We start from the raw sequence: 25,578 nt of genomic DNA on the forward strand, positions 1-25,578 counted from the left end.
TATTCCTGTTCATCGTTCCTGTCTGCTCGCTCCTGCTGGTTCCTGCCATCCCGCCCACTCGCCTGCTGACTCTGCCCTGCTTCACCACTCGCTTTTGACTCCGCCTTTCTCCACCCACATCATTAATATTCATGACCGAATAGCCCAATCGTACGCAACCTTCCATGTCACATGACCACTCAAGTCAGTTGCGCATAAATCCAAATCTTGTGATTACGAGCTGGCCCTTTAACTTCGTACAGGTAAAACCATGGAGGCTATCACATTTTTTGTCCTTTTCTCCTTGTTCATTGGGGATGTTGAAAAGAAGGAGGAGCAGCGAAATTTTCCTGATGTTTTTGTTGTTGGTTGTTGGGTTGTTTTCTGAATAACGATGGAGAGATAGGTTGTTTGTATTTTTGAGGGAGGATGGGAAATGGATTGAGCTGAGGGATCAAAAGGAACAATACCTGGGATAAAAGGAATGAAAACGAGGCAAAACAACCAGAGGGAAATCACACTCAAACGAGAGGGGGAGCACTCGGTAGAGTGCAAAACCTCCGCCGCCAATACTGCTCGGTCACTCAAGTGAACCTGATATCCTATTCATTCAATTTGACGTCAACAGTGCTCACAGAGTTGTAGTTTTCAACTTTCCCTTTTACTTTTAACTTTTACATCCTCAATTCATTCGTCATGACTGGATTCCTTGAGACAGAAAATGATTTTACGTGGGTATATCCACCTGAAGTTCCAAAATCAGCCGCAATTATAATTTTGGCATGTTTTTTGTTGGAAATCACGTATAACATGTAGAAATACCAAAAAAATCTAAATTTTGTTGAAAAAAAAGTTGCAAAAATTTTTTTTTCTCTAACAATTCTTTTTTTGGGGGGGGGTTGGAAATCACTTAAAACATGTAGAAATGCAAAAAAAAAAAATTCAAATATTTTTTCAAAATGGCCGCCATAGCGACCATATTGGATTTTGGACCAGGTCTAAAATCTAATGGCATGATCCTTGGACCATATCTAATCCCCCCACCAAGTTTCGTCGAAATCCGTCGAGGAGTTTTTCCGTAATACTGTTCACAAACAAACAAACAGAAAGGGGTGAAAACAGTAACCTCCGATCTTCGATGGCGGAGGTTAACTATCACCAGTAGGCCCGACTTCACTCGGGACACAAATTAAACGATTCAACACAGCAGGATATGGTTTTGGACAGAAAAAAATTATGGAAAAACAAATTGACAAAAAACAAGAAGAGCAAAACAGGAATGAATAGAAGGGAACTCGGAAGAGCGTATACCTCCGCCATGCATTGCCTGATCCATGAGAACATATCGGACCCATTACATTTTTTAAATATCATGCCATACAGTGCTGTATCGATTTTGATCCTGTCTCTGATACAGGATCTGTCTCATTTACATCAGCAGAGTGTCTTATAAATAAAGAAGATATAAGCACACCTGACGCTAGGCCGAGGCTTCAGATTCTGGCTCAAAACGTCAGGTCAAAACGAAACATCCCAAAAGATTTAAAAATAAAAAATCCGATCACATTTGTTCGTGTGGTGTTTTGAAATTACATGAAGTGTGTTAAAATAAATTGAAACATAATGTCTTCCAGTCTCCTTGAAGATTTCGAATAAAATAATTCCAACCTGATATTTTTTACGGGTTTTTATTCTCTTGCCGATCCGTCGTCCGTGTGCACCGAACCCCAAACCAGAAGATGAACACTCATGGGGATGAGATGTGACCTCTGCTGCATCGTCGTGGATCTACTTACAAACAGACAGGAGATGGTTAATTACACAGAATCCGTAGTAACCACCACTGCTGCATCGTTGTGGAGCTAAGTGTACTTGCCAAGGTACGTGAGAAAACAATATCACAAAAACTTAAACCGAATAAGGGAAATTTTGATCGTGTGAATCAAATGCTTGAGGAGATCGAATGGATGGATCACCTTGCTTACGTGAGCTGTCGTGAATCTTGGAGCTTTTTCAGGCAGCATTTCGAACAGAATGTGGAAGGATGCATTCTAAATCCCGTAGCCTCGTCTCAGGAGGGAATCTGGAGAAACCCCGACATCTCCAGGGAAGCCGCGGCACAGTGACGCAAAAAGGCACAAAGCATGCAGAAGGTACACAACTACTGATGGTGTGTTACACTTTGAAAGATACACCGAGGAAGGAAACAAATCACGGAGCCTGACTCGACAAAACTACCAAGAGGACGAATCAAGTTGAGCTCGGAATCTGAATTCACATCGCAATGGTGCAGACCCCTCTGGAAAGTTATCTGAAACAGATGGTGAGAAAGCAGACATATTGAACGGCTTCTTCAGCAGTGTATTCACAGATGAGGACCTATGTAATGTACCCATAATGGAGCAGCACTTTCAAGGCCCTGAGTTGGGTGCCGTCCCAAACATCACAGAGACAGTAAGAAAAAAGCTTCAGTCCCGAAAGTGCTCAAAGTTTGCAGGAAGGACTGTATTCATCCAAGATGTTTGAAAAAGAGAGAGAGCTCATGTCATTGCGGAACCTCCACTGATGATCTTCCGAAAGTCTCTCGATGAAGAGGTTCCTCCACAGGATTGGGAAATGGGGACTACCTATCACCACTCATTCATAAGACATGAAGCAAGCTCCTGAGAACTACCGCCCTGAAAGTTTGACATCAATGGTTGGAGAAGCTCTGGGAGGGGGGGGGGGTGGGATATCATCAGAGACGGCATAACAACGCACGTGATGACCCACAACCTCTTCACAGACGGTCAGCATGGTTTTCGGTGGAGAAGATCGTGCACGTCACAACCGTCACGTGTTTACGAGGGACATGTACAGTAGTGGATATTTTCTGTTCAGACTTCGGTAAAGCGTTTGATGCTGTTTCCACACCAGGCACTGTTGGTGGAGATAGCACCACGTGGTATCGGAGGACAACTTCCTCGCATTGGAGCATTCCTTACAAGAAGGCTTCAAAGAGTTACGATTAACGGAGTGAGCTCAAGCTGGAGTCCTGTAAAAGGTGGTCTTCCACGAGGTCGTGTACTCGGAACCCTTTTGTTTCTAATATCTATTAACGATCGGCCACAATTTATCAAGAACTTTGTGTACATTTTTGCTGATGACATGAAAATGATGGGTCCAGTTAACGATCAGGAACAAGCAGACTTCACGCTTCAAGGTGATTTAAACAAGATGCAGGAATGGTCCACCACCTGGAAACTCCCCTTCAATGAAACCAAACACAAGGTCCTGCATGTTGGAAGGTAAAACAGTTAGAGTGGGTACCACACGAGTGACGTCACTATTCAGGATGTCCAAACAGAGAAAAACCTTGGTGTTGTGATTGATGACATAACTTTCATCAAGATATCTCAAAATCCATTCTCAAGGATAATCAGACGCTCGGGATCATGAAAAGGACATTCTCACACTGAACAAAGAACGGACACTCGGTAGAGCGCACACCTCCGCCAGGCTGAATAGTTCACCTTTTATACCACACCGGTAGGCCGTACCAAAATTGGACCAATTCGTCCTCGTCAAACACATACGTGTCCACTACATTTCGTATGAATCCGTTCACAACGTTTTGAGAGATCCTGCTCATACACAACCAGAGAGGGTTGAAAACATAACCTGTAACACAGGCTCGATGGGCCAAATGTCCTCTTCCTTCATAAAAGTCCCTTCCAATCCTTGTGTCCCGCCGTCATCACTCTCCTTTTATTTACACTCACACAAGGATGCACACAATGAACTTACACTGGACCTTGCATTAATTCGGCCCGATTTCTCGGATTCCCGCCAAAACACAGACTGACCCGATCATTTCAGTCTTCGACTGAAAACACTCTTCTCCACTTATCATGTCTCCACCGTTCAATACTTCAAACATCGACATCACACCCGTCAGTATGAATCACTCAACGGTTTTTAAACATGAAGTTTAAACCGACGAACTCACTCGATCCATCAACGGCAGGTGGAGAAACCGTTGTGTCCTCGATTCAAACGAGGCGATCAGTGCGCATGCGCGACCCACGTGATTCTTCTTCTCGTTAAACGTGATAATTGTTGAGTTTTCGTCGTCTTTTCACATCGTGTTTCCTTGAGGCCGACCCTTCCACCCCGTTTGTGTTCGTGATCGTGTTTATTGTATTTTCTCCTTGTTAACATCAGTTTATATTTTCTCCACTTCTCCCTCCTGTCCCCCTGAACTGCAGCCTCTGTTTCGTCGAACAAAAACAATCTTTTCCCTCACATTATTCCCGACGTCGCCACGTCACTTCCTGTATCGAATCTTCTTCCTCTTCCTTCTGACGATCTCCCATCGACTTTTGTCGACCCACATTCACCAAACACCTTCACGATTTTTTCTTCAACCTTTCATTATCTCATCTTACCTCATCTGAAAAAAAAATTTTGTTTGTTCTTTTAACCTCTCACGTGACACCACCCGAAACCACGTGTTTCTTACACATCCTCTTCTTCTCCTGTAACTTTCGTCGAACGACCAACTTCCTCTTTCCCCCACGTGGTTCTCGTGATTGCATCATCATTCGCGACTCTTCTTCTTCTTATTCAAATGTTTTCAATTCGACCTTTCCTCCATCCCGTGTCCAACACGTCCCAATGTTAGGTTCCTTTTCTCCATTCTCTCCATTACAACCCTCATGTAATCTCTTTGATCACATCTGTGACTTGAAAAGTTTTAAAATCCCAGTTTGTAATTCATGTTCGTGTTTCCATCAATCGTCCTTTTTTATCAACTTCAGTACCAATTCACTCCACCTCCTTAAATCGACCTCCTCCGAACCCCTCACCTGTTATCCCCTCTTCTTACGTCTCCCATCTTGCCCTCATCCTCCCTCACCTCTGAGCACCTCGTCACTATTTTCTCCCTCTGTATCAGCTCCTCCTCCATTGTCCCAAACTGTGTGGGCTCCATTCGAACCTCACAGATATCTCACTCTCTCAATCAGTACACTCATCATCACTAACATGCTCCTTCCTTCCTCTCAGAACACCTCCCCCTCTTCCCAACCCCTCAAATCTTGTACCTCCCCCCGCCGCTCCCTTCTCCCCACCTCTCCCATCGCCCTCCTGCACCTTGTCTGTGCCTGCTCTCGTCTCCCCTCCCTCTCAAAGCAACCTTAACACTCTAACCCCTCCAAGCTTCCCTCTCACCCTTCTCCCTCCAATCTTCCCCCTCACTGCCCCTTCCCAAACTTGCCCCCCCCCGAACATCCACAAAACTGCTTCATTCCCTCACCCTCTCTCTTCCCTATCATCACTACACCTCCTCCAATCTTCAACTGCCCTCTATCTTGTTGCTCCCCACTGTACCTCAACCCATCAACACCGAGCCTTTTCTCCTCATCCATCCCTCTCCCCGAGCTCTGCTGCAATCCACCACACTCTTTCAATAACTCTCCTGACCTCCCACCTCTTCCTCCCTCGTCCCACCCTCCACTCAAAACCTCCTCCAATCCCTTTTCCTTCACAGTGTGGACCTCAAACATCCGGGGCCTTCCCTCAAACCTGACAGATCTTTCCATGCACCTTGCCACTGACAAACCAGACATAATCTGCTTCACAGAAACCTTCCTCCTCCATGACATCTCTGACTCCCTGGTTACTCCCTCCTCCAGTATAACAGACCTGAGCCTCATCCTGGTGGAAGAGTTGCTTTTCATCAAAGATGATTACTCCTTCACCATGCACCGCACTTTCTCCCCCACACCCCCAAGAATACCTCTGGCTACGGCTTCCCCTTCACTCCCACCTCATGTTTATATGTGCACTGTACCGTCCACCAAACAGTGATGACTCCATTTGCCCCTCACTATCCGAAAACATGGACCAACTTCTATCCTCTCATCCAAACTCTCTCTTCCTCATATGTGGTAACTTCAATTGTCATCATACCAGTTGGCTCGTTGTGGGTACCTCTCTAACCTGTCATGACTCTTCAGCAAAAGACTTCTGCGACTCATTGGGACTGAATCAATCGGTCCACTTCCCGACCCGGATCTCAACCAATGGTACTCCATCTCTTCTCGACCTGATTTTGACAAATTTCCCTGAAAATATCCGCTGTTCTTCCTTCGCTCCAATCGGTTCTTCTGACCACGTCCTTGTCAAAGTGGACATCTCTATGGCAGATATCAGAGAACCACCTCACCGCCATCGAGTCTGGAATTTCACTCAAGCTGATTGGCAGGGTCTTCAAGCAGCCATCAAACTTATAGACTGGTCTCCTATCGCTACGTTCTGCAACATCAACTCATCCTGGGAATTCCTTCAAAGAAACTTGCTCTCCCTCATGCACAGATTTATCCCCTCTCGTCTTCAGTTGTCCTCACCTTCCTCCCCCATTGGTTCACTGAAGCTTGTGGTGAGGCAGTTGTCCTGAAACAACTTACCTTCACCTCATGGAAAGCAAACTCAACTGAGGGTAATCTCAGTTCCTTCCATAAAGTTCGGAACAAGTGTGTATCTTCCCTCAGGAGAGCCAGAAAACAACATCTTTGTAATCTCAAGTATAAACTTTCAAACCTCTCTCCTTCCTCCAAATCCTGGTGGCGTCTAATCAAATCTGTTTCTGGTGAATGTTCCCCCTCCATTCCCTCCTTGACCACAAATGGCCGCACTGCTGATACCACATATGAAAAGGCTGAATGCCTCATATCTGTGTTTGCTTCCTTTCTTGTGTCCGAAAAGGCTGGAGTTCCTTTCATGTGTCCAAACCCATCGCTTTCTGTACACACCTGACCCAGTCACACCCAGGTGTCCCTGGACTCTGTGTCCTTTTCTCCTGACAAGGTGGAGATTTGCTGTCAAACCTCGTCTGAGATTCTGCAACCGGTCCAAATGGCATCAGCCCACGTGTCCTAAAAACCTGCTCCTCTGCTCTTGCTCACCTTCTCTCTGTTCTATCCACCCTCTCATTTGCCCAAGGTCACCTGCCATCTGCTTGGAAATCAGCAAACATTACTGCGCTGCATAAAAAATGTGCAAAAACAGATCCCTGCAACTACAGACAAATCAGCCTTCTCCAAATCATCAGCAATGTAATGGAATCCATCATCGCTTCAGACATTAAATCCTTCCTCTTCTCAAATGACTTGATTTCCGATCATCAATTTGGATTTAGACCAAGTCACTCTACCCTGGATATGATGCTTCTTCTCTCCCAACAATGCATGGAGATCCTCAATGCCAGACATGAAATCAGAGCCATCTCCCGAGACATACAGCATGCTTTTGACACGGTCTCGCACCCTGCCCTGCTCACTAAACTCTTTTCTATGGTATCCAAGGCCATCTCCACTTATGGCTCGTAGACTTCCTCTCCTGACCCAGCCAACGTATGACCCTTGATGGAGTTCTCTCATCCCCTCTTCTTGTCCAGGCTGGAGTTCCTCAAGACTGTGTTCTGGGCCCTGTTCTTTTTCTAGTTTTCATCAATGATCTTTCCGACTCTAGAAAATCTTCTTTATCTCTTTGCTGATGACTCCACCCTCTGCTGTACCATCTGTCATCCATAAGATCGGCAAGCAGCAGCTTCTTCGCTCTCTGGTGATCTGGATAAAATCACAAGCTCGTCCAACAGGTGGAACATGTCTTTCAATGCGGACAAATCTTACACTCTCACTATGTCTCTCCGAAAGGATGGTCTGGAACCCCCCCCCCCCATATACTTTCTCAACAATTCTCTTGAAGAAGTCCTTTCATTCAAGCTTCTGGGTCTCACTGTCTGCCATGATCTCTCCTGGGAAAGCCACATTTTCAAGCTGGCCTCCAAAGCCAGTCGCCGACTGGGCATCTTCCATCATGCAAAGTCCCTCCTTGGCACGCCTGAGCTCCAAAACATTTACAAAGCTTTCATCCGGAGCCTGATGGAATACTGCTCTCCGCTCTGGGGTGGTACTCCTGCCTCTCACCTTTCTCAGATAAACGCTGTGGAAACCAAGGCATTTCGGATCATTGGTATCTCCTGCGATGAGGCTGAATCTTTGGGTCTCTCACTCTCTCACCACAGGCAGGTCGGCGGTCTTTATGTATTCCACCGTCTGAGATATTGCCCAGAAGACAAATCAAATAAGTAAGGAATTAATAAATAAATAAGAAGTAAGTACTTAACCAATTAATCAAAAATTAAAAAACAACGTTTTTGCCAAAGCACATCTTCACTTTTATCCACAAATTTCAGCTTCTTTGGTCAAAGGATGGCTGAGATATCGGCCGAATAAACAAACAAGAGGACGTCGTGCAGAGCACGATACTCGCAAAATCCACAAACGAAATTTTACCTCAAAAATAATTTGATTGGTGGTTGAATTCAATGACCAAATATGCAAATCTTCTTCAAATTTCAAGTGAATCGGATGAAAATTGAGCATTTTAGAAACACAACCTTAGTTGGTGTCGACATCCCTCGGGGGAGCGATGTAGACTTGGAGTTGGGAGGGAGGGAGCGATAACCAAACACATGACCGCCATCATAGATTTGTATTGCAAAAACCCTGACTAATAAAGTAACTCGCAGCGCACACATGTAATTCCCATTAGACACAGGTCGGGGGCCCAAACTATAAACATACTTATCGAGATAACTAAACTTCGGGACTGCTGTCTGTCTGTGTGCACAAGGCTTACAGATTGGTTACAATATTTCAGTCTTCACCATTGAGAGATAAGGTCAAAATATTACAATGTGGAAACTGAATTATTAATTGAATTTATAATCATGTAAAATACAAAATTGTCTTCGTTAACTGCATTGAAAAATAATTTAATAAATGTATATACTGAGAAAGCGAGTTCAGAGCAGACGACGCATTTCTCCGTTCAAGTCGAAAACAACATTGTGAAACCTTATCTGGATGGTAAACCATTGTCTGGTGACCATTTAGTCACCAAGTAAAAACATGGCTCTTTTCTATTTTCCTCTATGGTTTTTATGTGTGGATACAGGCATGGTCAAATGTAGCATGAACGGGTGAGGCCATCGTGCAGGATTCAGTGGAGAGTGTGCAAACATTGTTGGAATTGTAAGATCTTGTTTTATGGAGAATATATGGTTTTAGTGTAAGTTTGAGAAGAGGAAAATAATGAATCTACATCTTAAATGAAATGTGGACAACAGCTGTTTGTTCGTGTACACTGCACAGTGAGATGGGGCGAGAGAACACCCTGCTGTGAGCCTGCATGGTCACCCTGCGTGTGTGTGATTTCACATATAAGGAAGAAGGTGGGAGGGGGGGCTGCTTGTGTGAAGCTGGTTGTGGATTTGAGGCTGGGGGAATTGTTCGATTCTTTTGTTATTAAATGACAAAGTCCACTGTTTGTTGGCATGTAAAAGAACGACAATTATTTGAGCATAATGGGGCTATTGTGGTGTCAATGTGGCTGTTGGTTGCATCATTGGTTGGGGCATGGCTGTTCCGCTGATGCGCTGCCACTAGAGCCAGTACTGAAGTTCATTTTTGCCAACCTTGGAGGAGTGACAGGCTGAGTCAAACTCCTGGGATTGGTTTGGTGGTCAGTGGGACTCCAAGATCTGATCCCAAGCCACCACTCTCAGTGCGAGGCCAACACTAGGTTATGATATTGGTAAAGTGTCGATAAAACATATGGACCTTTGTACATGAAGACTAACTTTTGTGCTGCCTTAAGAAGGTTGTCAAAGTTGTGAAGGTTGTGAAGAAGGTTGTCAAAAAGTTTGACACAGGTCAGACAAGCACGACCAGACCAGCTGCAGAAGAACACCAGCATCCAGCCTGACGACTGGGTCGCTATTTGAACCTGTTAAGTTTGAACATCAAGGACGCCATTTGAACATCAAGGTGTTCAGGCAGTGGAACGCATTGAGGACACATTGGACTGGACCACATCCGGTATTGTTGGTCACCAACACAGTTGTCAAATGCAAAGGTAATATTCACGCATTCCATTGCAAAAAGCATACAGGAAGTTGTAAAGAGAAGAAAGGAAATCTGCAAGTGGGAAGAACGTTGCTGGAGGTTTATGGCATGTGCAGCAGTGCTCTTGATTAGCACGTGCATAATTGTGATAATATGGATGATAACAGACAGTGAGCGTATGATGAGAATGTCATGGAGAGTAGAATGTTTGGTCGAGAACAAGGGAAACAATGAATGGGTTGTGACAGAGAATGCAGAGAAGGAGGGAAACATCGGGACCAATTGCATGAGATAGGTGTGCATGGGACAAACACCTATATGACCCATCCATATCATTGTACACCCCGTGTCACACGGGATGAAGAGGACGTAGAAACTGGATGCCTGAAACGAGGCATAGTGTTACATGAAGGGATAATTGGACATCCATTGAACACCTTTTTAGCAATATTGTTCCGGTTGTGGAAATTCACAGATCACCATTTAGGTTCCCCGAAGATCAGTTATTTCGGTAAGTGTGTGTTCCAGGTGAGAATCCCCCACCGATGTATAACGGGAATTGTTCGTGTGCCAGGCTGTGAACCTTTGAGGTCGTGTTATTCTTTTTTGTCTTTTATTTTAAACAAACATCTCCTCTCCATCTTCTCCACAACAAACAAACATCTCCTCACCATCTTCTCCACAACTGCCATCATCTCCTCACCATCTCCAACCACGTCCGCGTGAAGCCGGTGTTCTCAACCACGTCCGCGTGGAGCCGGTGATTTCAAACACGTCTGCGTTCTGACAGTGATTCCTAACACGGCCGCGTTTGACGGCAAGATCGGATCAAAACGGCGAAAGGGGCGGAGCCAGACGGGAGTGAAAGGTCGAAGGTTAAGGAGAGAAGATGCGGGGCAATAAAGGGCCACGTTCGCTCGCCGTTAATCAGATCGAACGAGGAGAACAAACGAGAAAGAACGAGCGGGAGTTGGAGAACGAGTGAAGAACGAGTTGAGGAGAACGAGTTGGAGTACGAGTGGGAGTCGGGAAGAGCGCTTGGAGAGAGAGTTCGAGTTTGCGCTGCGCTGGTTGTGTGGTTCGTTGGACGCTCGTTGGAGAGTTTGGAGGTTGGAGTCAGGGCAGAGACACCGAGGGTCGCCGAATCAGGTAGCCCGCTCGGTCTCTCGGAGCCCCTTCGGTCATCCCGGCTCCGAGCAAGTTATAAAGGCTCACGAGCCCGGATCTTCCTTTATTTCTGGGGTTTTGCATGAAAGTCTGTGGCGCCTTGTCCAGAAGTAACAAACTGACTAAGTGCACGTACATAATAAATAGACATCGGCTGTAGGTTTTTTTGCTCGTGTCTTGTCCCCACCCCCCCCCCATTCATTGCATATGTGCATTGAAAATAAATGCCCCCATTGTTTGAATGTTCACCAGCTCGTTGCGTCCCTTCCTCCATTGACTGCCATAATTGTGTTCGGGATATTAGCTGGCTGGTCATAAGCCGATAAAACGTACATCTGGTCCGACGGGGCTTGGCGATATAAAACCGCTCGGCAATCGCAAACGGAACGAGCTGCTTAAACGGCTCTTTTTCGTGCAGGTCCCGTTGAGGTATAAACTCCCGGCATTTTTGTCCGCGCGAATAATTAGGTACATCGACAATTCGGCGATCGACCCTGTAGCGCGTGGACAGAAGAGTTGGCTGGTTTGTGGTGTGTTAAAAACACCCGTAGCTGGGTTTCGGCGTTGATTCGGAAGCTGCGACTAGATTGCTCGTTCGGTGGGCGCGTGCAGCCGCAATTGAGCTAAAGGCGGTTGCCCGCACGCAGGACGGGCGGAAATCAACAACAACATCTTTACAACATGCTAAAATATGAACAAGAACAAGTATTGGGTTTGCTCACAGCAACCTCACTTAGCCAAGCATGGACTGCCCCTTTTGGCAGTTCCATTTTCAGGGGAAGATATTTGTGAGTACGTGGATTGGAGACAAGCTAATCCAGTCCTATCTGAAATAGGAGGGACAAAAGGGGATGTAACTGCGAAAGTATGAGAGACAAGTCTGAAGACGACGATGGTTCACAAGTGGTATTTGACGATGTAGATTGTTTCAGAAGTTAAGGATGAGACAATGTGATAATGTTTGACCAAGTTAAAAAATGATCAACATGTTGTGGTACGAGTGACAGGTTATTAGCTGCAAAATGTCAAAAACCTGGTTTCGTTCAACAACTTTAAAAATTTGACCTTTGCATAACCTTTAAAGGTCACAAAACAATGTTGTGGACATTAAAATAAGGAAACAGGATACGTGCTACAGCTTATTGGAGTTAGTTCGTCGAAGAAGGTCGAAAACCCGGTTCGATTCGTCCAACTTTGAAAATTTGACCTTTGTGAACTTAAAAGGTCAAAGGTCAAGGATTATGACCTTTGGTGCAAAACTTCCTCTGGAACATTCCAGGAACAATATAACGTCATATAGGCTATATGGCATTTCGCACTCCTCGGATTACCCATACTTTGATGAAATCAGCGTAAAAACAAATTTGAAGGGGCGCCACGGGCAAGGTGTTCGAGATAGAGCAAAATGGTAAGAAGACTTTAGGTGGGGAATGACCTCAAGATTATGCATAAAAAATATTGTCATCCCAGCTCTCAAAGTTTGGGTGGTCGTATGACTTTTATGTCAAAATTCGCAATTTTCTAAGTTCGTGACCTTGTGACCTTGACTTTGGGACGAAAATGAAAAATCGAGCTCCGTGGGGATATGCAGGTGCCATTGAGCGAACCAAATACTGAAACCCCTGCCAGATTCGACAAACCCCTCAGAGAAGATGGATTTTTATGTCAAAATTCGCATTTTCTAAGTTCGTGATCTTGTGACCTTGACCTTGGGACGAAAATGAACAATCGAGCTCCGTGGGGCTATGCAGGTGCCATTGGGCTAACCAAATACCGAAAGCCCTGCCAGATTCGACAAACCCTCTCGGAGTAGATGCAAATTTAAATCGGCTACCCCCTAAAAACACAATTCGCAATTTTCTAGAGTTCGTGACCTTGTGATCTTGACCTTGGGACGAAAATGAAAAATCGAGCTCTGTGGGGCTATGCAGGTGCCATTGGGCTAACCAAACACCGAAACCCAGCTAGATTCGACAAACCCCTCGGAGAAGATAATTTTTTGTCAAAATTGGCAATTTTCTAAGTTCGTCACCTTGACCTTGGGACGAAAATGAAAAATCGAGTTCCGTGGGGCTATGCAGGTGCCATTGGGCTAACCAAATACCGAAACCCCTGTCAGATTCGACAACCCCCCAAGGAGAAGATGCAAATTGAAATCTGCTACCCCGTAAAAACGTTTTTTTGGGCGTGGCTCTGCCCATAATGGACGCACCATGCCCATTCTCAGGAAAACACAACCAGATCATGAGGTAAACCTCCCACCAAAATTTTATGAGGATCGGATTGAAACCCACGGAGCTATGCAAGGGACAGACAGACAGACATACCGACAGACAGACACACAACAATAAAGGATATTGCGGTCACGAACCAAACTCTCGGATTGCCCTTCTCAAGACCCATCCTCGTTGCCCCTGGTCTTGCCGTGGTCAGACGATTGGATGAGGGCTGCATCAATTCCAGACGCTCATCCGGGACGTTCTCAGTGAGATGCGGTGGAGTTATTAGCTTCCGTTGCGTGGTCGAGCATCGCGCGGTCCTCCTCAAAATAGCGTGCTGAATTGTAGCAATGTAGAGGTACGAGGGGACGCGGGAATATTTTTCCCGTGTGCGGTAGGCGTTTGTAGTCAAAGTGGTGAGATTTGGTTCCTGAGGTGCAGAGTAAGGTGAGGTGACAGTTGGAAATTGGCACGCAGATTTGAATGAAATGATGGCGCACAAATCCAGGGGCATGTTGTTTGTTGTGCAGGGGGATGTGGATGATCCGAGCCACGGGAGGCATCGTGGTGTGGTTCTAAACAATTGCCCATTGAAGGCGTGTGTGCTTGCATGCTTGCTATGTACGATGGATAAAAGGACAGGGTTAGAGTCGGGATCAGAGTATGAATCAGAGATATTTATTCGACCTAACCTCGAGACCCACGCAACGCACTTTGTCCCATTAACTCACGAGACATGACGGGAGGACTAACTACACAAATACTAAAGAAATAACTGCCTGGGGATCACTGCATGTTGGGTGCAATTGCCTTCGAGGCATGAGCTTTTGCAGAATCGCAACACTATATATTAGTTGAGTCATATTTCTCAATGGTAAAGAATCACTGAAAAAAATTGTTGAATCCCGATCCAGATTTTCACCAAAATTGAATCAATTCCTCCTTTCGAATTCACACACCCAACCTGTCCACCAAGTTTCATCCAAATCCGTCCATAACTTTTGAGATATCGTGTTATATATTAGCTTAACCCGATCTCTCTGGAGGGAAGAATCTACAGATGTAAAACACAGTGTGTATTTGGCTGACCCCCTTCATAAGGACCATTTCAGAAGGGATTTAAAGGACAATTTTTTTTCACACAACTGTGTGTTCTCTCACGTCTATTTTTCAGGACAAACAAAACTTGAAAAACATTTTTCAGAAAAGAGGAATTACGTCTCTTCTTTTGGAATTGGAGACAATGACTTGCAAACGGGCCTCGTGGGCGAAGTGCAGTAACTTCAAAATAAATAAATAAACACAACGGACAAGGAGGTGAAACTCGCTGCACATAATATGTAAACACACACAGAGTAAAACAAGTGCTCATTTACATCAGCAGAGTGTCTTATAAACAAAGAAGATAGAAGCACACCTAACGCTAGGCCGAGGCTTCAGATTCTGGCATGCTCAAGAGGCTGTATGGTCAAAACGAAACATCCCAGAAGATAACAAATAAAAAATCCGATCACATTTGTTCGTGTGGTGTTTTGAAATTACGTGAAGTGTGGTAAAATAAATTGATACATAATGTCTTCCAATCTCCTTGAAGATTTCGAATAAAATAATTCCAACCTGATATTTTTGACGGGTTTTTATACTCTTGCCGATCCGTCGTCCGTGTGCACCGAACCCCAAACCAGAAGATGAGCACTCATGGAGATGAGATGTGACCTCTGTTGCATCGTAGTGGATCTTCGTACAAACAGACAGGAGATGGTTAATTACACAGAATCCGTAGTAACGACCACTGATGCATAGTTGTGGAGCTAAGTGTACTTGCCAAGGCACGTGAGTCAGCAACATCACCCAAACTTAAACCGAATAAGGGAAATTTTGATCGTGTGAATCAAATGCTTGAGGAGATCCAATGTATGGATCACCTTGCTTACGTGAGCTGTCGTGAACGTTGGAGCTTTTTCAGGCAGCATTTCGAACAGAATGTGGAAGGATGCATTCCAAATCCCGTAGCCTTGTCTCAGGAGGGTATCTGGAGAAACCCCGACATCTCCAGGGAAGCCGTGGCACAGTGACGCAAAAAGGTATAAAGCATGCAAAAGGTACACGGCCACTGACGGTGTGTTACACTTTGAAAGATACACCGAGGAAGGAAACAAATCACGGCGCCTGACTCAACAAAACTGCCAAGAGGACGAATCAAGCTGAGCTCGGAATCTGAGTTCAAATCGCGATGGTGCGATGATTAGATCGCGATGATTAGACCCCTCTGGAAAGTTATCTGGAACAGATGGTGAGAAAGCAGACGTATTGAACGGCTTCTTCAGCAGTGTATTCACACATGATGACCTGGGTAATGTACCCATAATGGAGCAGCACTTTGAAGACCCTGAGTTGGGTGCCGTCCGAAACATCACAGAGACAGAAAGAAAAAAGCTTTAGTCCCGAAAGTGCTCAAAGTTTGCAGGACGGACTGTATTCATCCAAGATGGTTGAGAGAGAGAGAGAGAGAGAGAGAGAGAGAGAGAGAGAGAGAGAGAGAGAGAGAGAGAGAGAGAGAGAGAGAGAGAGAGAGAGAGAGAGAGAGAGAGAGAGAGAGAGAGAGAGAGAGAGAGAGAGAGAGAGAGAGAGAGAGAGAGAGAGAGAGAGAGAGAGAGAGAGAGAGAGAGAGAGAGAGAGAGAGAGAGAGAGAGAGAGAGAGAGAGAGAGACCTCATGTTATTGCAGAACCTCCACTGATGATCTTCCAAAAGTCTCTCGATGAAGAGGTTCTTCCACAGGATTGGGAAATGGCGACTACCTATCACACCCATTCATAAGACAGGAAGCAAGCTCCTGAGAACTATCGCCCTGGAAGTTTGACATCAATGGTTGGTAAAGTGCTGAAAGGGGGGGGGGGGTACAATCAGAGATGGCATAACAACACACGTGATGACCCACAACGTATTCACAGATAGTCAGTATGGTTTTCGGCCGAGAAGATGTCACAACCGTCACGTGCTTACGAGGGACATGCAGTGGATATATTCTGTTTAGACTTCGGAAAAGCGTTTGATGCTGTTTCCACACAAGATACTGTTGATGGAGATTGCATCACGTGGTATCGGAGGACAACTCCTTCCTTACAAGAAGGCTTCAAAGAGTTAATTAACGGAGTGAGCTCAAGCTGGAGTCCTGTAAAAGATGGTCTTCCATGGGGTCGTGTACTCGGACCCCTTTTGTTTCTAATCTCTATTAACGATCGGCCACAATTGATCAAGAAATTTGTGGACATTTCTGCTGACACGAAAATGATGGGTGCCGTTAACGATCAGGATCAAGCAGACACGCTTCAAGGTGATTTAAACAAGACGCAGGAATGGTCCACCTCCTGAAAACTCCCCTTCAATGAAACCAAACTCAAGGTCCTGCATGTTGGAAGGTAAAACAGTAAGAGTGGGAACCACACGAGTGACGTCACTATTCAGGATGTCCAAACAGAGAAAAACCTTGGTGTTGTGATTGATGACGGACTTAACTTTCATCAGGATATCTCAAAATCCATTCTCAAGGATAATCAGATGTTCTGGATCATGAAAAGGACATTCTCACACTGAACAAAGAACGGACACAAGGTGGAGCACACACCTCCGCCGGGCTGAATAGTTCACCTTTTATATCACACCGGAAGGCCATACCTGGATCCGGATCTGAACCAAAATTGCATCAATTCCGTCTCGTCACACACACAACGTGTCCACTACATTCAGTAGGAATCCGTTCACAACGTTCTGAGATATTCTGTTCAGACACAACCAGACAGGGGTGAAAACATCACCTGTAACACAGGCTCGATGGGCCAAATGTCCTCTTCCTTCATAAAAGTCCCTTCCAATCCTTGTGTCCCACCGTCATCACTCTCTTTTTATTTACACTCCCACAAGGATGCACACAATGAACTTACACGGGACCTTGAATTAATTAGGCCCAATTTCTCAGATTCCCGCCAAAACGCAGACTGACCCGATCATTGCCGCTTCGACTGAAAACTCTTCTACACTAATCATGTCCCCACCGTTCAATACTTCAAACATCGACATCACACCCGTCAGTATGAAGCACTCAACGGTTTTTAAACATGAAGTTTAAACCGACGAACTCACTCGATCCATCAACGGCAGGTAGAGAAACCGTTGTGTCCTCGATTCAAACGAGGCGATCAGTGCGCATGCGCGACCCACGTGATGCTTCTTCTTGCTAAAACTTGTGATAATTGTTGAGTTTTAATTGTCTTTTCACATCGTGTTTCCTTGAGGCCTTCCCTTCTCCCCGTTTGTGTACGTGATCGTGTTTGTTGTATTTTCTTATTAACATCAGTTTATATTTTCTCCCTTCTCCCTCCTGTCCCTTTAAACTTCACCCTCTGTTTCGTCGAACAAAAAACAAATCCAACAAAAACAATCTTTTCCCTCACATTATCCCCGACGTCGCCACGTCACTTCCTGTACAGATTCTTCTTCCTCTTCCTTCTGACGATCTCCCATCTACTTTTGCCGACCCACATTCACCAAACACCTTCACGATTTTTCTTCAACCTTCCATAACCTCATCTGAAATGTTTTGTTTGTTCTTTTGACCTCTCACGTGACACCTCCCGAAACGACGTGTTTCCCTTCACTACTCTTCTTCTTCTTCCTGTAACTTTCGACCAACGACCAACTTCCTTCTGTATTTGTCGATCCAAATTCACCAAACACCGACGATTTCTCATCAACCTTTCCTTTTCCTAAAGTTAATCAAAAATAATAATAAAATATATCACCGTCTCTTAAACTACAACTTCCTCTTTCACCCACGTGGTTTTCGTGATTGTATCATCATTCTCTCCTCTTCTTCTTCAAAAGTTGTCAATTCGACCTCCCGCCGCTCCCTTCTTCACCATACCTCGACAAAGTCTCATCCTTCCCCCTCCCGCACCTTGACCGTGCCTGCTCTCGTCTCCCCTCCCTCTCAAAGCAACCTTCACACTCTTCCCCAACAAAGCTTCCCTCTTCACCCTTCTTCCTTAACTCCCCCCCCCTCGCCCTTCTACCTCAACCCTCCCTCCTCACCCCTCTCCCTCAACGCTGCCCTGACCCTTCTCCCTCTAATCTTCCCCCTCACTCCCCCTTCTCAAAGTTTCCCCGCCTCACATCCACAAAAATTCCTCCTTCCCCCACCCTCTCTGTTCCATATCATCACTCCACTTCCTCAAATCCTCAACTGCCCTCTGCCCCCTATATTGTTGCTCCCCACTGTACCTCAACCCATCACCACCGAGCCTTGACTCCTCATCCGTCCCTCTCCCCTCGTTCTTATGCAATCCACCACACTCTTTCAATAACTCTCCTTACCTCCCCTCCTTATCTCGCAAAGGTAATATTCACGCATCTCATTGCAAAAAGCATACAGGAAGTTGTAAAGAGAAGAAAGGAAATCTGCAAGTGGGAAGAACGTTGCTGGAGGATCATGGAATGTGTGAGGTGCAGATTGGAATATTGCTCTTGATTAGCACGTGCATAATTGTGATTATATGGATGATAACAGACAGTGAGCGTATTATGTGAATATCATGGACAGCAGAATGTTTGGTCGAGAGGAAGGGAAACAATGAATGGGTTGTGACAGAGTACGCAGAGAAGGAGGAGGGAAACATCGGGACCAATTGCATGAGATAGGTGTGCCTGGGACAAACACCTGTATGACCCATCCATATCATTATGCACCCCGTGTCACACGGGATGAAGAGGACGTAGAAACTGAACGCCTGAAACGAGGCGAAGTGTCACATGAAGGGATAATTAGACATCCATTGAACACCTTTTTAGCAATATCTTTACAACATGTTAAAATATGAACAACAACAAATATTGGGTTTGCTCACAGCAACCTCACTTAGCCAAGCATGGACTGCCCCTTTTGGCAGTCCCATTTTCAGGGGAAGATATTTGTGAGTACCTGGATTGTTGACAAGCTAATCCAGTCCTATCTGGAAGAGGAGGGACAAAAGGGGATGTAAGTGCGAAAGTATGAAAGATAACAAGAACCTGAAAAAAGGAGGGATACAAATGTTCTGACGATTGGCACTGGTACTATCCGAAGTGTTGGGTGAAGCGTAACTTGGTGATGGATCTCCGGTCCAAATCGCAGGAGTCTCTGTTCGATATGCAGGAGTCTCTGTTCGATATGCAGGAGTCTCTGTTCGATATGCAGGTATCTCGGTTCGAAATGCAGGTATCTCTGTTCGATATGCAGGTATCTCTGTTCGATATGCAGGAGTCTCTGTTCGATATGCAGGTATCTCGGTTCGAAATGCAGGTATCTCTGTTCGATATGCAGGTGTCTCTGTTCGATATGCAGGTGTCTCTGTTCGATATGCATGTGTCTCTGTTCGATATGCAGGAGTCTCTGTTCGATATGCAGGAGTCTCTGTTCGATATGCAGGAGTATTTGTTCGATATGCAGGTGTCTCTGTTCGATATGCAGGTGTCTCTGTTCGATATGCAGGTGTCTCTGTTCGATATGCAGGAGTCTCTGTTCGATATGCAGGAGTCTCTATTCGATATGCAGGTATCTCTGTTCGATATGCAGGTGTCTCTGTTCGATATGCAGGAGTCTCTGTTCGATATGCAGGAGTCTCTGTTCGATATGCAGGAGTATTTGTTCGATATGCAGGTGTCTCTGTTCGATATGCATGTGTTTCTGTTCGATATGCAAGAGTCTCTGTCCGATATGCAGGAGTCTCTGTTCAATCTGCAGGAGTATTTGTTCCAGATGCAGGTGTCTCTGTTCAATATGCAGGTGTTTCTGTTCGACATGCAAGTGACTCTGTTCGATATGCAGGAGTCTCTGTTCGATATGCAGGAGTCTCTGTTCGATATGCAGGAGTCTCTATTCGATATGCAGGTATCTCTGTTCGATATGCAGGTGTCTCTGTTCGATATGCAGGTGTTTCTGTTCGATATGCAAGAGTCTCTGTTCGATATGCAGGAGTCTCTGTTCGATATGCAGGTATCTCTGTTCGATATGCAGGTGTCTCTGTTCAATATGCAGGTGTCTGTTCGATATGCAGGAGTCTCTATTCGATATGCAGGAGTATTTGTTCCAGATGCAGGTGTCTCTGTTCGATATGCAGGAGTCTCTATTCGATATGCAGGTATCTCTGTTCGATATGCAGGTGTCTCTGTTCGATATGCAGGTGTCTCTGTTCGATATGCAGGTGTCTCTGTTCGATATGCAGGTGTCTCTGTTCGATATGAAGGTGTCTCTGTTCGATATGCAGGAGTCTCTGTTCGATATGCAGGAGTCTCTGTTCGATATGCAGGAGTCTCTGTTCGATATGCAGGTATCTCTGTTCGATATGCAGGTGTCTCTGTTCGATATGCAGGTGTCTCTGTTCGATATGCAGGTATCTCTGTTCGATATGCAGGTGTCTCTGTTCGATATGCAGGTGTCTGTTCGATATGCAGGTCTCTCTGTTCGATATGCAGGTGTCTGTTCGATATGCAGGTGTTTCTGTTCGATATGCAAGAGTCTCTGTTCGATATGCAGGTGTCTCTGTTCGATATTCAGGTATCTCTGTTCAACATGCCGGCTTCTATGTTTTTTGTTTCTTTTTTGTATGCCTTGTCGAGGCTCGTATAAGAGCTAACACACAACGCACATCAAGGGGGGCATGAGACAGGAGGGGAGGGAGTGGGAACGACAAAATAATGGGGAACAGAGACATTTGGAGATCTGTGGAAGGGAGAGGGATGGGATGGGGAACATGGGGAATAGAAGATGGACATTCCGGGGACTTTCAGGAAGGAAAGCAGGGAATTTGAAGGAGGTGGGCTTGGGTGGATTATCGGGGGTAGAAAAGATCTAGGATTTGGATTGGGGATGATAAGAGGTGGTGGTGAACAGCTGTTTTGAAAGCCTGGAGGGAAGAATGGGAAAGAATAGAGTGAGTGAGTGAGTTCCAAAGGCGGGAAAAAAGAGGAATGAAAGAGTGAAGGTGAGCAGTGATTCGTGATTTTGGTAGTTTTACCAGAAGGGGGTTGTTGGCGGAGGAATTCAGGTGGGCCGAGTAACGACCTTGCACGACGGAGGATTCCCAGTCGGCGACTGGCTTTGGAGGCGAGGTTTGAAATGTGGCTTTCCCAGGAAAGGTCATGGCAGATAGTGAGACCCAGAAGCTTGAAAGAAAGGACTTCTTCCAGAGGATTGTTGAGAAAGTGGATGAGGGGGTTTTCTAAACGGTCCTTTCGAAGAGACATTGTGAGAGTGTGAGATTTGTCCGGATTGAAAGACATGTTCCAGGTGTTGGACCAGTTTGTGATTTTATCCAGATCAGCAGTAAGCGAAGAAGCTGCTGCTTGCCGGTCTGAGGGATGACCGATGGTACGGCAGAGGGTGGAGTCATCAGCAAAGAGATGTAGAGGATTTTCCAGAGAATCGGAGAGATCATTGATGAAAACCAGAAAAAGAACAGGGCCCAGAACGCTACCTTGAGGAACTCCAGCCTGGACAGGAAGGGGGGGGGGATGAAAGCACCCCATTTAGGGCCACACGTTGACTGCGACAGGAGAGGAAGTCTACGAGCCATGAGTGGAGATAGCCTTGGATAGCATAGGAAGAGAGTTTGGTGAGCAGGGAAGGGTGCCAGACTGTGTCAAAAACACGTGATATATCCAGGGATAAGGCTCGGATTTCCAGTCTGGAATTGAGGGCTTCCATCCATTGTTGGGAGAGCAGAAGCAGCATATCCAGGGTAGAGTGACCTGGTCTGAAACCAAATTGATGATCAGAAATCAAGCCATTGGAGAAGAGGAAGGATTTGATGTCTGAAGCGATGAGGAATTCCATAACCTTGCTGATGATTGGGAGAAGGCTGATTGGTCTGCAGTTGCAGGGATCTGTTTTTGCACCTTTTTTGTGCAGGGCAGTGATGTTTGCTGATTTCCAAGCAGATGGCAGATGGCCTTGAGCAAATGAGAGGGTGAATAGAACAGAGAGTGAGTGAGCAAGAGCAGAAGAGCAGGCTTTGAGGACACGTGGGCTGATGCCATCTGGACCAGTTGCAGAATCTGAGTCGAGGTTTGACAGCAAATCTCCACCTTGTCAGGAGAAAACGACACAGAGTCCAGGGATACCTGGGTGTGACTGGGTCAGGTGGGTAGAGAAAGTGATGGGTTTTGGAAACAAGATTTAGCTGCAAACAACGAGTTTAGGCATTCAGCTTTTTCACGTGCGGTATCAGCAGTGCTGCCATTTGAGGTTAGGGAGGGGATGGAGGGGGAACATACACCAGAAACAGATTTGATTAGACGCCACCAGGATTATGAGGAGGGAGAGAGGTTTGAGAGTTTCTGCTTGAGATGAAAGATGTTGTTTTCTGGCTCCCCTGAGTGTAGATGCACACTTGTTCCGAGCTTAATGGAAGGAACTGAGATTGCCCTCAGTTAGGTTTGCTTTCCATGAGACAAAGGCAAGTTGTTTCAGGACAACTGCCTCACCACAAGCTTCAGTGAACCAAGGGCGGGATGAACGGAAGGACAACTGAAAACGAGAGGGGATAAATCTGTGCATGAGGGAGAGCATGTTTCTTTGAAAGAATTCCCAGGATGAGTTGATGTTGGAGAAAGTAGAGATAGGAGACCAGTCTATAAGTTTGAGGGCTGCTCGGAGACCCTGCCAGAGTGAAATGCCAGACTCGACGGCGGTGAGGTGGTTCTCTGATAACAGCCAGAGAGATGTCCACTTTGACAAGGACGTGGTCAGCAGAACCGATTGGACCGGAAGAAGAGCAGCAGATATTGTCAGGGAAATTTGTCAAAATCAGATCCAGAAGAGATGGAGTACCATTGGTTGAGATCCGGGTAGGGAAGTTCACCGATTGAGTCAGTCCCAATGAGTCGCAGAAAGCTTTTGCTCTGGTGCCATGACAGGTGAGAGAGGTACCCACACCTAGCCAACTGGCGTGATGACAATTGAAGTCGCCACATGTGAGGAAGAGAGAGCTTGGATGAGAAGATAGAAGTAGGTCCATGTTTTCAGATAGTGAGGTGCAGATGGAGTCATCACTGTTGGGTGGACGGTACAGTACACATATAAACATGAGCTGGGAGTTGAGGGGAAGCCGTAGCCAGAGGTATTCCTGGGGGTGTGTGGGAGTGAGGGCAGTGCATGGAGAGTGAGGAATAGTCTTTGATGAAGAGAGCGACTCCTCCACCAGGGCGAGGCTCAGGTCTGTCATACTGGAGAAGGGAGTAACCAGGGAGAGACACTTGGGAGTTAGACACGTCTTGGGGGAGGAAAGTTTCTGTAAGGCAGATTATGTCTGGTTTGTCAGTGGCAAACTGTATGGAAAGATCTGAAAGGTTTGAGCGAAGGCCCCGGATAGTTGAGGTCCATACTTTTAATGAAGAGGTAGGGGAGGGGGCTTTGGGTGCAGGGAGTGGGGGGGAGGGGAAGGGTCGGACAAGGGACGAGGGGGTTGGGGAAAGGAGTGTTGTTGAAAGAGTGTGGGGGATTGCAGAATAGCTAGGGGAGGGGCCGAATGAGGAGGAGTAAAGGCTCTGTGGTGCTGGGGGAGAGGGGGGACAAGAGAGGGGGAAGAAGGCAGTTGAGGATTTGAGGTGGTGGAGTGAAGAGATGGAGGTGAGTGGGCAGTGGAAGGAGGAAGCTTTGTGGATGGGAGGGGGGGGAACCTTTGGGAAAGATGAGTGAGGGGCTGAATGGTGGGAGAAAGGTGAGGGGGAGTTTTTGAGAGAGGTGAGAGGGAGGCTTGGAGGGAGAAGAGTGGGATGGTTGCTTTGAGAGTGAGGGGTGAGAGGAGTGAGTTGACACTGAAGTTGGAAAAAAAGAATGGTTGATGGAAAGCGAACATTCATAGCAAACTGGGGTTTTTAAAAGTTTTAGGTCAGTTATGCGATTAAACACATTTCTTGAGGGATGCAATAAAGGCAAATTCAGAGAATGGAGAGAAGAAACGCTGTAACAGTTGGATTTTTGAGGCAAGGTATGAAGAAAAGGTGGAATTTGGAGCAGTCTGTTTAAATTGCAGAAGAGTAGTGCTTTCTGATACAGTAAAAAGTATCACACGTTTGAAAGAGGAAGATGAAGCATTATAAGAGATCGTTTTTGTTGTTATTATTCATGTTTGAGAGAGTTTTCAACAGATTAGGTCATGGAAGTGTTGTAGAAAAAATCGAGGAAGAAGAAGAAGAAGAGGAGGAAGAAGAGGAGATGAAGAAGAAGAATCGGAGAAAGGTCGCAGTTTTTCTTTTCTTTTAAAGATAAGAAATGGACTGATTAGTTGGGATGGGGGACGTTAAGAAAGTGGGAAAGATAGAAATTGAAGAGAATGGTGAGAAAAAAACAAATAAACACGATCGTACACCGAGAGGAACAAAGGGTAGACCTCAAGCCTCAAGGATAGGCCTCAAGCACCCAGTAAGACAAGTTCGACGAAATCTCACAAAATAGCACGATTTTTGAAACAAAACCAAACTAGGAACACACAGTAACATGTAGGTGAGAAAATAAACAGTTAAAACGGGACAGATAACGACAGGAAACTTAACTTTGAGATCGTCAGCAGGGAGCCCACAAGGAGACCTGCCAATGCTCCAAACCCAGAACCGGAAACCGATGTTTGATATTCATATGTCTCGATTTCCTGGTGTTTCCCTTCCCTTTTCTGGAGTTTGACTTCCTGGTTTCTTTGTTCAGCTCAGAGTTAGACGTGATCGTGTTTCCGTTGGTTTTACTGTCTGTGGTGGTTTAACTGACTGTTGAGCTTGCGGGAGCATCTGCTCAGCCTGAGGATGTCTCCTCTCAATTTGTTTGTGTTTCTGTCCGTGTTGTTCGCCGATCCGTTCAGTCCGTAGTACAAATTGCTGGGGTTTCAGGACATGTTGGATAACTGGGACTTGGTTTTCTTGAGATGCACTTCGGTTGTGGCGTAATCTTGGTCCGATTCCTGCTGACTCCATCACCTTTCCTGAAGGACCAAGCATTTAAAAGAATTGTCAGGTCAGGTCAGGTATGGGAGCATGTGCCAGAACAGCGCGTCGCTGCGTCCACTTTCCGCCGGTACTCCAGGGGCCTCCGTCTGGCCATCCCCCAGGCAGATGCCAGGCCCATCCCCATCTCCTTGAGATGATGGTCAACCTGCTGCAACCATGAGGCACGTGGTCGGCCCACTGGCCTCCTCCACTCATGAGACTCCCTCGCTGAGAGAATCTGGTGAGCAGG

The 25,578-nt window shown here is 45.9% G+C and overlaps 1 protein-coding gene across 21 annotated transcripts in view; it reads right to left on the reverse strand.

Annotated features, from left to right (window-relative positions):
• Positions 1–25,578, reverse strand: part of LOC147006667 (uncharacterized) — a 65,264-nt gene that overhangs the window by 15,370 nt on the left and 24,316 nt on the right. For 2 of the 21 annotated variants that reach the window (XR_015054658.1, XM_085868195.1), the window contains exons 1-2: positions 1,956–5,058; positions 1,648–1,767 (exon numbers count right to left, since the gene is read on the reverse strand). The exons of 6 other annotated variants lie outside the window; for them this stretch is intronic. The gene's annotated coding sequence lies outside the window, so the exon portion shown is untranslated. Of the gene's footprint in view, positions 1–1,647; positions 1,768–1,955; positions 5,059–14,935; positions 15,553–17,459; positions 18,367–25,578 lie in introns of those variants that run through there. 13 more of the 21 variants (XR_015054657.1, XR_015054656.1, XR_015054653.1 and 10 more) reach the window with 13 other exon arrangements.

Source organism: Eptatretus burgeri, unplaced genomic scaffold (genome assembly GCF_056783735.1).
Source record: "Eptatretus burgeri isolate ZD-2024b unplaced genomic scaffold, Ebu_testis_v1 Ebu_testis_scaffold_3157, whole genome shotgun sequence".
Classification (NCBI taxonomy): Eukaryota; Metazoa; Chordata; class Myxini; order Myxiniformes; family Myxinidae; genus Eptatretus; species Eptatretus burgeri.